We start from the raw sequence: 16067 nt of genomic DNA, 5'->3' as shown, positions 1-16067 counted from the left end.
GCTAGTTGGGCAGTGGGTGAACAGTATTGCCAACTCATGGTTTTAAAATCATGAGTCTTCAATTCCCAGCTCATAGAGTCAAGTGTGAATCTCAGCTTTCATTTAAAAATAATAATAATAATAAAAAACAATTCTAGCCTTCATTTGGGGAGAAAGGCTTGAAAAGATGACCTGAGTGCACACTAAAGACTCAAAAGAGAGGAAAAAAACCCACATCAAATCTTACTATATTTTAAAATCACATGTTTTTTCCATCCTAACTCATATTTGAATCCTTCAGGTTGGTAGTACTGGGTTTACGGTCACTGGCAATTGAGTTTCCTGAAGGAGGGCCCTGTAGCCCACCCCATCCCATTCTAGTAGGCAGCCTGGACGCTATATACATTTTTTTCCCCCCAGAAAATCCTTCTGATAAGTTAGATACATAATAGACACAATACCGCTCCCATTGAAGACACTAGAAGGGTTCCCATTGACTTCAGTGGTAGAAAGACAATGCCCAGTGTGTGTGTATAAAGGAAAACAAGTAGCTCAATGTTTTGTTTTAAATAATACCAGCCACATATTTGGTACTATTACAGAGTCCTTACAGAGCTTCTAACGATACTGAACTTTGCTGGTGACAATATTTAATCTGATCCTCTTAGGAATTGGTGTGTTTAATTTTAGCTTTGTTATTAACCAGGGGTTGACAGTATATGAGTAAAAGATTGTGGCAGATACAGAGGGATGAAGTACAGTTGATGTAACGCAAGTTATGGGTTACGGTAAATACACAACTTTATTAAGGGTTATCAGTGATCTATTTTTACACAGAGGGGTTCAGAGTTCAGTGCATCTAAACACAAGCAGTAAAACATTCTCTTTAATAAAGGCCCCTCTAATATTAAAGTTACCAGAGGATCTGCAATTCATATTTGTCACAAGTTATGTTACATTTTTTTAATTACTTTGTATTTTAAACAAAATAATTCTCTATTCTGTACTTTCAACATTGTGAACAGAAGATTTTTTTAAAATTTTGCTAATAACTGCTTCCAAGTTCAAATATTTCCCACCCAGACTATAAATGACATTTATTCTTTCACTCATTCCATGAGGATTGCATCTGTAGTTCAAGTGAATACTAGAGATCAACTCTTTTTCAAGGAAAAGTGAATCCAGAACTAGGCAGTGAGCAAAAGGAGGAACTGTTTTTGAAATATAGCATTCTCCAAAATGTAATTTACAATACACACCAACATTTGATTAGTGATCTTGGACCTTTAAGAGAAGTTCGTGGAGGTTTGGTAAACAATCGTTGTACAGTGGTCAGAATTTCTTCCTAAAATGGGGGAGGGAAGGAGAGAGAGAGACAGCAATCTTCACTCACTCTAAAGTCAGTACTCTAGCTGAGTGCTCAGTCCCTTTCTGTACTCTTTCTTAAGTGTTAGAAAAATGTTTCATAGTATCCTTAACCAAGTCATGTATTTTAGGCACATAGCCTCTCCCAAGGTCAAATTTCTCCCTGGTTATGTTTATGTGGAACGTCATTGCTAGAGAATTTTCAGTTTTATGGCCATTGTTCCCGATGAAGCTCACACTGAAGTACCCATGCAACCAAAGTTAAAACAAATATAGAACTATATGTAATTCACAAGAATAGCAAACGGAGCATGCTCAGTAGGTGCCCAGCTACCACAGAAGTGGGCCTGGAGTAAGAAGCAAGAGACAAGATATGTTTAATAATGATTCTAAAACAACAGGACAGAGTTGCTATCAACCCATGTGAAAATAAAGCACCTGTGCTTTGGCAGAATTGTAAGGAATTCAGTCACTCCAACTTGCCACTGGATGTCACTGGTCCTTCACACTAATAGCAGAGCAGGGATTGTATTGTTGAGACAGTAGAATATAATTTCAACACTTAGGGATTTCTGGAGCACTTCATGTAGACCCACATAAATTGATTAACCTAATTATCCACAGGAGCTTCCAAAATATCATTAGGTGTAGGCAGCGTAGTCCGGGTCCCAAACCTAAGAAGACAGAGTACGTGAGAAATATTCAAATGGAGATGAAGCTTTCCATTCCATTGGATGTTTTAATGAGACAAATCCAGCCTCTAACCTTTAAGAATGCTTGCGATCTGTTTCTGTACACTCGTCTGTCTCACTTCCTGATCCTCTGGCTTCTTGTTCAGTGTGATCCTACTACCATTTTTGATTGGGAAGAGCTTCACCTGCTTATGCTTTAAAACTATATACCAAAGAACTCAACAGATTCACAAGTGTGAATGGGAGTAAATAGTGCAGAATCTAGGCTACATCATCTTATCCTTCACAAGCACACTTGCATCTGCTCATATGGCTGTGCCTATGGTAATTTGGCAGTGCCACTGCTTACAATGTTGGGCCATTCTCTAGCTTAAAACCTAGCTTGTATCTCATTCCTTCATACAGTCATGGAAGTTAGAAAATGAAAATGGGCTAGTAGGTCCCATCTAGTCCTTCCTTCCCTGTTGGTGCAGGAACGGGCGACACCATGGTGATCCAGGCCATGAATACATACCCCAGGGAACAAAGTTACTTACAACTCAGATTCTCCTTTCCTGTCGCACAGATACTTAAAGCCATTCTTAGGAGAAGGTTTCTTGGGAAATAAGGGTGGGTGGGGAAAGTTGCTTTCAGTAGGTCAGGCACCATCCAGGGCTCACAGGATTGGGTTGAACTAAGTAGGAAACTAGTTGTGGTTTTTTTTTTTTTTTTTTTTTTTGGTTTATTTTCTTATTTTGGTAACATGTCCCTTAAAAAACCTTGCCAGCTGAATTTTTTTCTGCTGAGTCATTCAGTATATTTTTCTACTGCTTTATCTGGTCTCGTTTGAAACATCAGCAGCACTGGGGCTCCTTTCACGAATTTCTTATCTGACTTCTGGTTGCTCTTGTAATAGTCAAATTTAAAAAGAACAGTGCTAAGCCTGTTGAGCTTGGTGAATTCCGACTGAGCCAGACACTGCAGCTGGATTTAAAATAAAGATTTTTTTTTAAAGTTAAGAATATGGATATGAGTCACAAGAAGTGTATTCAAATCCCAAGCCTCAAACTGTAAACCAATTTGCCAATGGGATCAGGTAGGAATCCTCTTCACCCCTATCTGTACAACTGCTTATCGGTCTAATTTAAAGTTCTTTGAACTCAATGGAACAATCTCTACTTCTCTGTACTTTGGGTCATAATTTATGAGCATTAGTGGTTGGGGGCTTGGCATCTTCACCTTCCTCTGAAGCATCAAGTATTGGCCTCTTCCCACAACAGGATATTGTATCTACAGAAGGTACTTATATGGCCTCCCTTACTGTAGTATCCAAGTGCCTCACAAGCTTTAATGTATTTATCATCTCAGAAGTGCTGTGAGTTAGGCAAGTGCTATGATTCCACTTTACAGATGGGGAACTGAGGCAAAGAGAGAGACTAGTATCTCATGTAAGGTCACATAGGTCATGTTTATACTATAGTTGCTACAACAGCATAGTTACAGTGCTGCTTCTGTAGCACCATAGCCTAGATGGTTCCTACATCAACAGAAGGGTTTTCTCTGTTGTTGTAGTTAATCCACTTCCACAAAAGGCGGTAGCTAGGTCGATGGAGAAATTAGTCTGTGGACCTATATGTGTTTACCACAGAGGTAGATCGATCTAACTAGGGTGCTCAGGGTGCAAAATTTTCCTCAGCCCTGAGTGACACAGCTAGGTTGATCTAATTTTTAAGTGTAGACCAGGCCAAAGGAAGTGGCAGAGCAGGGAATCTGACTGTGGTCTAAATCCAATGCTAATGCCCTAATTACTGCATCAAACTTCTCCTCATATTGGGCTTGAGGGACTAATGGTTTGATCCAACGTGACCACTCCTAAAAAGGTGGCCAGCACTTCTGGGAAGTACTTTATTTAGAAACAGTTCCCCTTCTGTGTAATTTTCCGGTGTGTCTTTATTACCAGGTACTAAGGCTGGGATTGTAAGAGGGATTAAGGGAGTTTTATGTCCAACTCCCACTGAATTTCAGTGTGACGAAGTGGGTATTCACCCACGAAAGCTTATGCTCCAATACTTCTGCTAGTCTACAAGGTACCACAGGACTCTTTGTCACTTTTTACAGATCCAGACTAACACAGCTACCCCTCTGATAGTCTGAGTTAGACATCTAACTTCCCAAGACTCCTATGAAAATCGCAGACCCAAAGATAGACTCGTGACTAAGGCCCTACTTGAATTGTGGGATGATCTCCAAATAACTGCGGCTGAGTTGCGGACAAGACATGGAAAATTGTGGGAAAGTAATAATGGACCTTTATTAATAGTGGTAATTTGGAAAAGCCAGAGTAAACCTATTTTCTTAAGAAAAATTTGTTGGAATGAAATAAACACTCAAATATTATGTTATGCCTGCAATTTAAAAAAATTTTTTTTGATAGCCAGACATTTTGCTGTATTTTTTTTTTTTTTTTACTGAAAGTAATACAAAGTGACCGGTACAATATAAAATTCAGAAGACTAAAACACAACTGCAGTAGAAATTAAGTCCAGTCACTTTAGCCTTCTACATTTTACAGGCACTGATTGTTAGTGCAGCACTAGTTGTATACTCAAATTGTATGCAAAACTGTGTACTATGCAAAATAAGCTAATTAAAATCAAATTGTGGTGAAAGCCTAATATTGTGGGATCCGCAATATCATGAATGAAGTAGGGCCTTACTCATGGCCTATCCTGGTAATAGCAGAGAAAAATTATCCTTTAGCTTGAAGCAGAAGGAGCAGACTTCTATCCCAAGTCTAAACAGGTGCCGTAAAATTCTGTGGCCATTGTAGTAGCTTACTAACAACTAAAGTCTTAGATTTCTGATAAATTAAAGAAGAGCTGGATAATTTGTGGGGGAGGAAAGTGTGTATATCAAGGTACACACAATAGCTAGACAGGGACCTAAATGCATTGCTTGGCTACTTTCTAGGCCAATATGTTGTGCAATCCTAAACACCAAGCAATTGCGATTAGAATTTAAGCTGCCTTATTCAAAATAACCGCCAGTTAAAGGAGATTTTAGCACAGAACTGCAGTCACAAGACATCATGGTCTTTAGGGGGTAAAAAATGCATGTAGTTTTAAAGCAGAACTGTAGATGAATACAAAGCAGCTTGTGTCAAGCTTTCCTGCAGATCCACTGAGCTTCAAGGGCATCCTCTAACTGAAGTAATTGCAAATTACATGCAGAACATGAAAGCTAGATGGGAACTGAAAGTTTAGCTTTATTAATAAAGCAATTAGCACTCACATGCTTTATCTTAAAGCACATTTAAAATAGTCACTAGTCTTCCTTATTCCTGTGAAGGTCAGTATTATCACCCCCATGTTATAGAGGAGGAAATGGACAGGCAGTTTAAATGTGTAATTATACTAGCAATAGACTGGGGGCAAAGGTGCTTTTTTAAAAATGAGTTGGCCAACAGGATATGAAACATGATTTAGCACGGATGCAGTTTAAACAACTTTATAATAAGTTTAGCTGATTGTCACTAATGAGATCCTAGATTCAACACAAAGTTAACAGTTGTAAAAGGTGGCATTTTACACACTTTTTTCCCTAGTCTAGTCTTTGTACAGACAGACCCTAATCAGCATTCAAGGATATAAAGGTCAGGACAGGATTAGTCACAGCCGGGATTAGAACAAGGGTTTCCTAGCTGCCATTCTTGGGCCTTGTCTATACAAGAAAGTTTCACTTTTTTTTTTAAACTAAGCTGATTTAAAAACTAATTAAACTGATGAACCCTCCTGTATAGACACTTCTTTCATTTTAGGAGTGCCCTATATTTTACCTGAAGTTGGTAAGGAATCAATGTAAAATGATTTGATATGGTGCATTCTTCAACCAAAGTGTTTCCCTACAAGGGAGTTGCATCAGTTTAACTAAAGTTGGGTTGGGGAAAAAAAACAAACACATTTTTAGTTAAACTGGGGTAAGTTTGTGCAGACAAGGCCTTGCACTCAAATCACTAGCCAACACCTCTTTCCCACTCTCATGTCTGACGTGTTACGTGTCCTATTTAATACACTATTGTTTGTGTGGCTTGTGTGGATCACTGATTGAGAATACACTTCCCTCTTAGCACTAACATTCATGAATTGTTGCAGAAGGCACAGTTGCATGCACAGTGATGTGCCACTAATCTTTTCAGTTACAGCTTTGACCTTAAAAAAACAACAACAAGCCAAGCTATTTATAGCTGAGCTAATTATTTTGATACCATATGACAGTGTTGGAGTCTGTTTTCCCTTTACTCAATTAATGCCAGTGGAAAAAGCATTCAGTACCCTTTTAATAGCATGCATCAGCTATAATACAAAGACTTTGCTTAATGTTTAAAACTGCAGGATTTTGCAGTTAGCAAAGCATGCAGAAAAGAGCACAATGTGTTGTATTTCTGGGTTGCTACAGGAGAAAGTACAGTCTGTGTGGATGTGAGTAAACAATGGGATTGCTGTGTGTTGGTGTTTTTTTTTTTAACTCTCTTTATTTAATGAGAGGATAACAAGGACCAAATCTGTGTAAACCATAGATTAACATGGTACTAGAAATTGTCTGCAGCTTCTAGAGTTCTTTCACCTGTAGATCTCAAAGCATTTTATGAAGGTGGTTAAGCTATTGCCCCATTTTACAGATGGGAAAACAAGCACAAGTGAAATGAGGTCACACAGGGAGTGACAGAATGAGGAATAGAACTCCTGACTCTCACCCCTTTGATTAATCAATTGAGCCTCTTTCGGGGGGGTGTTTGCTGGATTGTGTACCTTCATCACACAGGGCCCAGTTCTCAGTGCAACAAAAAAGGTACCTGGACAGGTCTCGGAACAGAACTTTTTAAAAACCAAAGTGCCGAATTCCTCCTTTAGGATTAAGCAAATAGTGTATTTTTTTCCTCCTAAAAGGAAATAAATGGGAGACTGATTTTATCTTCCCCAGAGCATTTCAGCTTACAAAGAAAATATTTCCTGCTGGACTAAATCAAACTAAAAATTGCTGCATTCCAATGACTCAGCAGCGGCCTATGGGGTGATGAGTTTGGAGCTCAGTCTAGTTGGCACCAGTTGAGCTCCCTGCCTAATTTCCTTCCATACACTGTCCCCTGTGCAGTTTTAGCTGAAAAATATAGGGCTCAGTGGGTATGGGGTGGTGACAATTATGATAGAGGCATATTGGTGATACAGCATGAGGGAGGCTTGCCCTGCTCCTGCCTTCTGCTGTAAGTTCTGTGGCTATGTATTTCAAACTTTCAATACAGCACCTGTATTGCTGAAGCTTCTAAATAAAAACAGACCCAAACTGAACCTGATAATGAACAATAGTTTGCAAGAAGAGAGCGTTCATGCTGTTTCTGAACCAGTTCACCTACTCATAATTTATTCCAAACCCTTACTGTACTTTCCCCAAGGTGCCACGTGTGTGAGCTGCATTTATTTGCTGTTTTATAAACATGCTGTCGAAGGACCTTGGGTTCTCATACACTAGAAAACGATGAGAAAAACAAAGCAGGGTGGAGAAGGGTTGAGAGGCCCCTACCCCTCTGGAAGGGAGAAGAACGGAGCCAAAATGGCATGTTTTCTTCTTCCCTAGAGCTGGTGGGTGCCCATCTACACAAGTCTGTGGTTTCTGGGATTGAAACTTGTAGGGGCAGCAAACAAAGTCATTTAAGCTCAGGCAGCAGAACAGTGAGTCTATGCAGCATGATCCCCACCAACCCACTGGATTTTCTTTGTAGAAATCTGCAGGAGAGTTAGTGGGCGTGGGAGAGTTGTGTGTACTTTCTAGCCTCCTGAGGCAGTAAGGGGTAGTCACAACTATGGAGGAAAAAGCTAGCAGCCCCAGCAACATGAATCTTGGCATCCAAAGATAAGGACAGAGGAGGTACCTGTGTTAGAGTGAAGCAGGATGCTTTCCCCATCCCATGAGAATGATTTTGAAGACCTTTCCCACCCTGAATTGGGATAAAAAGTAAAATTTTCACAAACCGATAATCCAAAAAAGGTTCAGATCACGTCAATCAAGGCATTTTATTTTGATTTTAATTTATAGTGTTAAAAAAACTAACTAAATAAAATTTTGGAACAGTCATTTTGAAGCAGAAAATGAACATTTTGAACTGTCAACATGGAACATTTAGACAATTTTGAAACGTTTTCTCAAAACATTTGGAATTGAGAGATTTGTCAAAACAGATTCTTTCCTGCAAACAATTTTGGTTTTGATGAATTGGCAGTTTCTGAAGAAAAACATTCCAATGATGAATTCCAGACTAGCTCTGTCTAAAAGTAATGCCCTCTCCCCAAAATCTGTAGAATAGCTTTTCCCATAGATCCTTGCCCTCTGCAAGGCTTGATGGTCATCATGCCTTCTTCCTCATTATAATAACCTCCCTCTGGAGGATATTCCATGAATTAGAAGTCCTAGCACTCTCCCGCTGTTGTAAGAGGAAAATAAATATATACACAACCTTTAGGCTTTAACAGACCTTTACGTTCTGTGCCTTTCCTAGTTTGCTATTTGTGGCCTTTCAAGCTTTCAAAAAGCAGGTGCTGTTTGTGAAGCCTTTCTGTGAATATTGCTTTGTTTTCATTTTATTTATCTTTCTAAAATCATGTGGGTCAAGCAGCTGCAGGTACCGTGCAATATTCATGACAGGCACTGATTTATGTAGGAATAAAGCTGTGCAGCAGAATTACAGGTTCCTGAATGTTATATGCAGATTTAATTTCTTTTTTATGACCATAGGATACAAACAGATTTTCTTTAGGGCAAAATTTATGAGACATTCATTCATACGAGTTTTCAGGGGGCATCGCATTTATTCCTGGCAAAAGGAGAAAGGCAGGCAAGGTAATGGTAGTCCTACTTCTTGCTGAATTTGGGTGACCAAGATATGATACTGTACAGAATGTGTCTGAACAGGGATAGGAAGATTTCCTAATATCAGCTTTGCAACATGAACATTTTAGCTATATTTTTAACAGTGCTCACCACTGTAACATCTGAACACCTCTGGAGTATTTGTGGCTTTACTCTCTCAATCATCCTCTGAGGTAGGTTCTATCCCCATAGTACATAAGCATGGCATCCATTCCTAATTTCAATTTTTGAGTACGAAACTGGATTGCATATAATTCAAGTTTTTAAATGCAATCACATGGCCCAACAACTTGTGCTTGTCTAATGTGGTGACTTATTTATACTGCCCTGTGAAACAGTGCAACAGAGAGAGGGAAAAGGTATTACCCCTTTAAGGAGCAGGCTGGAGTGTACAGCCTGAGGATAATCAAGGCCAACCTGCCCTGGGATCTGAGCTATATAAACAGGAACAGGAAATAGACCAAGGAATGAGAGGAGGTGCTAGAGCCTGGTAGGCTGTAGCAGGTGCACTCTTAGGAGTCGGATACGTGGAGATAAGCCTAATCTGATTCAGAGACTTGATGTAGACTGTAAGTTTGGGAGCTGTGAACCCAGAGCCTGATGAAATGTGTTGTAAGGATTCCTGGCCTGACACCTGATTAAAAGGAGATGGTATTTTGTTAATATGTATTGGCTTCTCCTTGGCCCTGAGCTGTTAAACTGAAACCTATTGCGGCTCCATTTGGTGACATTAAGGTGCACAGGGCTGCAAGAGGGTGCTCAGGAACCACCTTTACCGGCCTCTTCCAGCCTCCTGGAGCCCCAGTTTCATATACTTACACCTAGCTTCAGTCCCTGAAGTCTGTTCCATTCTAGGAAGGGGAGCTTTTGTATTTTTAGTTGCCTGGGTGAAACTGCAATCCACCTGTCCAGTACTCTCTCTTCCCACTGGGGTCCTGCTCAGAGGTTCCCACTAAACACTGTCTGGTCACTGTGTTCAGCTGCTGCTACCTGGGGGAGGGAGGATACAAAGCCTATTCTAGTTTCTGCTTCCCTAAGCAAAATGGCATGTGTCTAGTTTACCAGCCAGTTCACAAACTGTTAATGCAACCATCAGCCATTTCTACCTGCAAGGCAGACAGTCCAGTTATATCTGGTGCTATTATGTATGCAGGGGCATAGTACAATTCAGCGTAACCCTTTCCTGGAAAGGGGAGTGAAGAATGAGCTCTCAAATGGACACTGACCCCCATAATGTTGCTGCAGTAGATCATAGAAATGTGGGGCTGGAAAGGATAGTCAGAAATGATCAAGTCCAGCCCTCGGTACTGAAGCAGAACCAAGTAACCCTAGGAAAAAAAGCAGTGCCAAGTGTGGTAGCTTACCAGTCTCTCTGCAGTTATCACAATGAGTCTGTATTTCTCCAGAACAAGGGGAGCTTTCCCTTCACTCTCCATTCTCTTTCGTGCTATCCAAGACAACAAAAGGCACCGTTAACATTTGTTTTTCTCTCCACCCACGTGCAGGCTCTCAGTGCTTTATTAAAGCCCCTTCCTACACAGGGTGTAGGCAGGCTTATGCCACTTACATCTCAGTATATAATTTTTTCCTGTCTCTCGGGAGCAACATTTGCTATGGTGACTGGCAGGGGGTTATTTTTGTTCTTTGCCAGGACTTCTGTTAACATGCTTCTCAGTCTCTGATTGCACCCACTCTGCTAGTGATCGTACCGTATAGCATGTAATGGCAGGTCTATCGTGGAAGATGAGGGAGATGCTGAGAGTGGGTGGAATTGGATTGGGCAACGTATGTAGAAATTTCACATTGTTAAAACTACACTCAGGTGCATTTACTTTTACCAACAGTTACTAAGGAAACCAGGAACTGAGCTGCAAAAAAGAGCAGGCATTTCTTCTGATCAACAATACTCTATCCTATATGCCAGAGTTCTTTAGAGAGAGGGCTTGATCTCCGGTACCAAGCGGAGCAGCAGGCTTCTCAGCTACGTCCTTGTGCTCTTGTAGCAGTACTCCCACTGTGCCCCATAGCTATGGCAGCCTGCAAAATACATAATATATAAGAGGTGAGGTCTGAGTAATTAGGAACTGAAAATTTCACCCTCAAGCTTGACACATTCTGCTAACCTCCCCTCCCCATGGAAATTGGATCACTTAATCAAAAGTTAGTGTTAAACTGATTTTGTTGCAAATAGAGAAAAGCACCACTGTGTCAAATCTGGTAGGAAAATTTAACTTGACTGGCATGAAACAAAAGGGCAATGCCTGGCATGTAAGAAGCTTTGCAGAAAGTTGTTCACTTGTTTCCCCAAGCTCTAATAGAGGTCAGTTACTAGCTATTCACATACTGTGCAATTTAGCATCATGGTAGGATGGTAGTGTGGAAATAATTGTGTGAATTCCCTCTCCTGCACTGTTGGACCATAATACCTTTCAGTAGATGGTCCCATGTGTGTTGAGCGTTATTTTGCTGTAACAATGCAAGAGCTGGCAAACATACAAGTAACAACCCAAGTGCCCTCTGAATTAGTACACCTGCTCTGTGTTGTCTCAGCTGTAAACTGCCCTTTGGAGTCTAGTTTTTCCCCAGGCTATCTGTGATAACATTAGATTTCAGTTAAGGCTTTTTTTTTTTTTTTTTAAATTTCATTGACTGTCAATGTGGCAGGGAAAAGAGTAGGGATCTGCCTGAGGGGTACAAAGTATTAAAGGTATATTAGACACCACAGTCTAAAGTTATAGCTATGAGAGCCTCCTCTTGTGAGGTTTGGAGTTGAATTTTGCAAATTCAAGGTTTGCATAGTTCAAATAAGTATCCAAACATCCTCAACTCTGACCCTTTGAGGTTCACCCATCAAACTAGTAGAAACTAGTGTATAAATAACGAGGAGTACTTGTGGCATCTTAGAAACTAACAAATTTTAGTGTGTATATATATACATATATAAACAATAACCAGAATTAGACTTGGAGATACACCAATATGATTAGTAAACCAGGCATTGATAGCAATGCCCAGAATTTTTAGCCACATCAAACCAGAACTGACTTTAAATGATATCACCCTATAAAGAAAAGCAACCTCTGCTCAACAAAAGGTTCATGATGTAATAAGTCATAAATCTAAGTAGCTTTTATTGCTCAACAGCAAATTTGGAAAGTTCTATAGGGAAACATCAGGAGCAACATTTTTATTATGGAAGGAAGAATGTTTTGAAAAGAAAGCATAATCCCTGACTAAAGTTATCCAGGATTGTAGCAGAGAACAAACAATTGTATTTCCTTAATGGACTGTTTAGTTTCTGGGGATATGATATCCTAGTATATTTTCCCACCATGTAGAAAATATTCTCACACAGCTATTAAAACAAACAAAAAAACCCACATAGTATCCACTGTAAGGGTTATATCGCTTTAACCATACCAGTTTCAAACAGATTTAAACAAACAAACAGAACACCTCTGTAGCCCTAGCCCTGAATTTCTCTGATATGGACAGCCATCCCCAAGGAACTGGTGAGATATTAACACCACATTTCATATAGACTGCCAAATGGCCATCCGATTGTGGCAAGTTTTTGGTCCCTGACAGGTTGGGAGAGATTAAAACTAGTGACCTAGAGGGAGAAAAGCTAAAGAAAAGGCCTCTTCTCTTGGCAGCCTTGTTGCATTACCTCAGTATTCTAAATTTTGCTCTTTGGGAGGTACTTCTCCACATGAAATGTCCCATGCAGTCACACAGTAGTTCCAGACATGCAAAAATCAGATCCAAACTATGTTTTTTTCCACAGGATATATCAGAATGAGGAACCTACAGTGGTAATTCTTTGAATTTAGTGGTGATTGTGTAAGAAATTCAACTTATACTGTCGGTTTGGTCATTTTAAAATGATTTATTACCACATCCTTTACAATCTTGTCAGTGTAATGTGTAAATATTTCCATAGCTCTGCCAACATTTTACCTGATCCCTGCGCAAGCAATGAAAGTTACAAATCGGTGAAAATTACAGGATCTCTATACTGACATCTACTTTGGCAAGCTAGCAAAAGAAAAACCTGCTGAATCTGTCAGACCTCTAGGGCTTTCAGAATGAGCGGTGACTGAAACATTTTTAGGTGAGCTAGGATTCTCATTGGGGATCCCAAATATTTCAAGAAGTCCCACAGTTAAAAATGGTTTCTAAATTGCAGAACCAAATACTGTGCCATTAATACCTAGATGGCCATCCACTTTTTAGCAGCAGCAGATCAATATGATGTACGGTTGAATGTCAAACCCAGAGTCAGTGAGAACACAAATTATGGTTTACACTTAAAACACTAATGAAGTTTTCATGAACTGATTTTGTAGGTTCTTTGTTAGAACCCTGGCACTTCTAGAGCAAAACACAACTCTAATCTGAAATTGAAAGAGGGCAAACTTTTCAAGTGACTTGGCCTCCTAAGTCACTTTTGAAAACGGGACTTGGTCATTTTGAAATTTACACCCTGTACCTCTCAATTAATAAAAAGACAATTGTCTAATGAACCAGTTATCTGAAAGTGTGGTGGTCTTGCAGAGATGACTTGCAAAGTTGCTATGATTTATGCGGCCTGTCCCTATCCATCCAGCACATACCATCTTGGATTCCATACATTTGAGGAAGGGAATCATTGACAGATTTTTAGAAATTTTGAGAAGATTGATGTTAGTTTACAAGTGTCGGTGAGCATTGCCTCTGCTGAAAGAGGCATTTTAAAATAAAGCAAAGCTTTTAAACCTTCAAGAAATGTCAGCAGAAAGAAAAGCTGCCATCTGCTGCAGCTTTCTCTTCAGGGAAAGCGTTTTAATTTCACCCTGACAAACGGTGGATCTACACACTCAGCTATGCTGCCCATTTGCAAAGATTCCCTGATCTGGGATTAACCACATATACCAAGCATATATGCATTAGCAAAAGTCTTAAAACACAAATCCTGTAACCGCCTGTAAATCTTTCAAAGCCATTCTATTGATACTACATTTCAATAGTTCTGTGTATTTCTTTCTCCATTTGCTCATGTTAGATTTACTTTTACACAAGCTTTCTTTAGAGTTCTTCTGTTTGCTATTTATAACATAACCTTAGCAGCCATCAATTTGTTAAGAGAGATGATGTGGATGATGGACTTACATGATCAGGTAGGGGACAGGAGCTAATGTGTTTATGAAACAGACTCTGTTTTCATGCACATGACCCCTACAAACAGCAGTGACTGAAAAGCTAGTCAGGTAATATGCACTAAGCAAGCAGAGCTGTCTCCAATAAGTATGGTTTTCAAAATCTTTTCCGTATGAGAGAGTAAAAGGAACTTTCCTACAATGGCAAATGTGAAAAATGTACATAAGTAATTTACTTGGCTCCTAGTAGAGATGAAGAGTACTGAAAGAAATCCATGAATATTTAAATAACTGACTGAACAGGCCCCTTTTGTGTTTGCCTTCCACAAAACAGTCTAGTGATCAAGTTTACTGACAGGATATTTGTGGGGAGCAGTGAATTTTAAAACAAATACTAGAAAATACTGATGTGAGGCAAATTTAAGTTTGCATTCTACAAGCATCCATGCAAGAAAACCCAATTCTAAGATTTATGTCCAGCCAGAATAGAAACATAACATGCAGCTTAAGGTTACCAATCACAAAGATCCTTTTGACAATATCAAATATTCCCAACAATCCGCTCACTAATGAACTCCACACTAAAAATTTTTCATAACAGTCCCTTGGTAAAATTTCAAAAGCAAATTTTGAGAAAACAGATCTATTGGCAGATAATTCTCAGTCAGAAGAAAGGTGAGATCCGATAAGTTGTTATGAATTCAAACAATATATAATAGTAAATGCAAGATTCTTTTTAAAGAAATAAAAATATTCTTCCTCTGCCTGAGCCTATATCAGAGTCATTGATATAGTGTTACAGGAAAGAGTAAGATCAGTGCATCATAGTAAGAGGAGACGTGTCAAGACATGAATTTGGCCCATGATTTTTGCCTCTAATTGCCCTCTTCCCCCAAGTTGGGACAATTCTGCAGGTATTTATACCTTGCCTATTTACATCAGGAGATATGGTACAGAAGTTAACCTGCTGGAAGAACCGATTAGGGTTTCTTCCAGCCAGGAGTTAACTACTGACCCAATTGCTACACAAACATTATGTACTAGGTTAAAACAGATCCTGGAACAGCCACGTTTTGTTTCGTTTCAGGTCACCGAGTCTTTCCCTCCAAACTCCACATCAGCCCAGGTTTGCTTGAAACTCTGACAACCTGGCATGAGACTTTGAAGTGTGAGTAACCAGAGATTTTTTCCTGCTTGTTTTAGTTCCATTATGAAAGTGTTGCATGGTACACAGATGGAGGTGGCAAGTGCTTATTTACAGGGCCAGTGCAAGGATGTTTCGCGCCCTATGCAAAACTTCCACCCTGCGCCCTACCCCTCCCCCGCGCCTCCACCCTGAGCGCACACACCCCCGCGGCAGCTCCCTCCCTTCGCCCTGAGGCTCCCCCCTTGCGGCAGCTCCCCACCTCCCGCTCTGAGGCACTCCTCACCCCTGCTCCGTGCACGAGCACCCCAAGCATGCCATGGCCGTTTCACTTCTCCTGCCTCCCAGGCTTGCGCACCTAAGCTGATTGGCGCCGCAAGCCTGGGAGGAGAGAGAAGTGAAGCGGCCATGGCATGCTTGGGGAGGAGGTGGGGCAGGGGTGAGCTGGGGTGGGGAGTTCCCCTGAGTGCTGCCCCCCCTTACTTGCTGCAGGCGGCTCTCCCCGTGCTCCCCTGCTCCAGCTCCCTCTGTCGAAATGCCGGCGGCAAAGGGCGGCTGAAGATCCGGCCGCCGCAGTCGCTGCTGAAGAAAATGGCACCCCCCAAATCCCAGCGCCCTAGGTGACCGCCTAGGTTGCCTAAATGGTTGCACCGGCCCTGCTCATTTACGATATTAACCAACTATAAAACACTGGTCAATTTCATGTCTAATCAGTCTAAATGGAACTATTTTGCATTAAATTACATGAAAGATTGCTAGTCTTGTATGTCACATTGTGTGTGTGTGTGTGTGTGTGTGTGTGTATACACACACACACACACACACACACACAAAAGCCTGTATATATGC

General features: G+C 40.4%; 1 long non-coding RNA gene across 2 annotated transcripts; it reads right to left on the bottom strand.

Annotated features, from left to right (window-relative positions):
• Positions 1-775: 775 nt before the first annotated feature.
• Positions 776-10967, bottom strand: LOC115635564. 2 transcript variants are annotated; one of them, XR_003996633.1, is made up of 4 exons: positions 10504-10967; positions 10301-10383; positions 7942-8007; positions 776-2018 (listed from the first exon to the last, which is right to left on the bottom strand). It is a non-coding gene; the product is annotated as an uncharacterized LOC115635564 (long non-coding RNA). The 2 variants fall into 2 exon arrangements; XR_003996632.1 differs by having other exon boundaries at positions 10301-10967.
• Positions 10968-16067: the final 5100 nt, after the last annotated feature.

This window comes from Gopherus evgoodei, chromosome 15 (assembly GCF_007399415.2).
Source record: "Gopherus evgoodei ecotype Sinaloan lineage chromosome 15, rGopEvg1_v1.p, whole genome shotgun sequence".
Lineage (NCBI taxonomy): Eukaryota > Metazoa > Chordata > Testudines > Testudinidae > Gopherus > Gopherus evgoodei.
This window is presented reverse-complemented; position numbering and strand designations above follow the sequence as displayed.